A 1,939-nucleotide genomic window follows, 5' to 3' on the forward strand; every position below is an offset into this window, starting at 1 on the left:
CGATTTAGAACGGATCTTTGAAAATTCAATTCGAGGGGGGGGCGTCAGACTTTTCTACGAAACTCGCTTAAATATGAAAGTGAATGAAAGAGGAAGAGGGGGGCATACGCAAAAACGCCCATCCAACGTTTTTGGATTCAAACTCTTGTGATCGATGTTCCCCGCTTGCGGGGACCACAAATGCATTCAGTTCCATTTTCGTATTATTTGAATTCGATTCAATTTGTGAAAAAAGATCCGGTTGAGAAAATAATTTTTTTTTATTCGAAAAAAAAAAAAAAAAAAAAGACGTACACGTATATTTTATCAATATATACTTAAGAGGGTTGCGCAAACGGGAATTGAAAATTTTTATTCTGCCCGGTCTGGGACGGAAGGATTCGAACCTCCGAATACCGGGACCAAAACCCGTTGCCTTACCACTTGGCGACGCCCCATTTCAATTTCGATTTGGTACTAATAAAGAGTACCAGTGGTATTGGCTGTTCGTCAATTCCAGTCCAAAGCCCCAAAATTCGATTCTGATTTTAGTGTTAGGATTTTGACACATGTAGGTGTAAAATACAACTTAATTTATTGATCATTACATAGAATTCAATTAAGATATTGTATGAAAGTATGATTTCTTCAATTCTCACACGAGAATAGAAGGATTTTTGTTTTGATTGGGTCGGTTCCAAGAAGTTTTTTTTGTCTACCTTACTTTCTTTTCTTCATTTTTATCTTATATCAATAAGATATTAATAACTCAATCAAAATAAAATTATCTCCAAGAACAAAATGTTTGTTATGCTTAATATCTTTAGTTTAATGTATATCTGTCTTAATTCTGCCCTTTATTCGAGTAGTTTTTTATTCGCTAAATTACCCGAGGCCTACGCTTTTTTGAATCCAATTGTAGATGTTATGCCAGTAATACCTGTTCTATTTTTTCTCTTAGCCTTTGTTTGGCAAGCTGCTGTAAGTTTTCGATAAGATCTTTAATATTGTGCTAGAAAAATTCATGATTTATTCTAGTTCGAAAAAAAAAATTCTAACAATTAATAAATAAGAGCAGATGAGTCTTACAATATGAACGAACCCCCGCCTCAATTCAAACAATGAAATTCTTGGGGAACCGCGATCCATTTTGATCCCCCATTTGCTATTTGCAATTTGTTGATTATGACCCTTTTTCACTGAAACCATCTTATATTAGAGCCAACCAAAATGTAGAATTCTAATTGTGTGAATTTAATTTATGAAAACGATTTTCTATTTAGAGAATCAAATTCTAAAAAGAACTTCATTTCTTGATGTCAAAATTGGATATGTAGTATAAAAATAGAGAATCTATTCTCTTTTTCCTTTTCCCCAAAAACCTGATTTGGAGATTGTGTAATGCTTACTCTCAAACTCTTTGTTTACACCGTAGTGATATTCTTTGTTTCGCTCTTCATCTTCGGATTCCTGTCTAATGATCCAGGGCGTAATCCCGGACGCGAAGAATAAAAAAGGAAGGAGTTGCTTACTTTATTCGTATAAACGTTCTTAGGATTTTTTGATTCCCAGTTACTATTAAAAATAAAGTAAAAGTGTTCGCTAAAGGTAAATTTGAAAAATACCAAGCCATCGCCCGAAACGGATAGAGAGGGATTCGAACCCTCGGTACGAATAACTCGTACACCGGATTAGCAATCCGACGCTTTAAATCCACTCAGCCATCTCTCCTAATTGAAAATAAAAAAATAAAAAATAAAAAATAAAATTACTATGTTACATTACACAAAAAATAATGCTTGAAAAAGCCCGTCTTTACTTGATTTTCTATCTTTACTTTCTATATTCTCTTCTAGAGAATATAGAAGAGAATATAGAAAGTAAATTGATTATATAGCTCATAGAAAATATAGCTTATAGAATTTCTTTTTTTTATTGTCTTTTGTATTCTATTATATAA

At 32.9% G+C, this 1,939-nt stretch overlaps 1 non-coding gene across 1 annotated transcript; it reads right to left on the minus strand.

The window, feature by feature from the left end:
- Positions 1 to 1,621: 1,621 nt before the first annotated feature.
- TRNAS-GCU lies at positions 1,622 to 1,710 on the minus strand. Its single transcript has one exon. It is a non-coding gene; the product is annotated as a tRNA-Ser (tRNA).
- Positions 1,711 to 1,939: the final 229 nt, after the last annotated feature.

Source organism: Citrus clementina, unplaced genomic scaffold (assembly GCF_000493195.1).
Source record: "Citrus clementina cultivar Clemenules unplaced genomic scaffold, Citrus_clementina_v1.0 scaffold_448, whole genome shotgun sequence".
Taxonomy (NCBI): domain Eukaryota; kingdom Viridiplantae; phylum Streptophyta; class Magnoliopsida; order Sapindales; family Rutaceae; genus Citrus; species Citrus x clementina.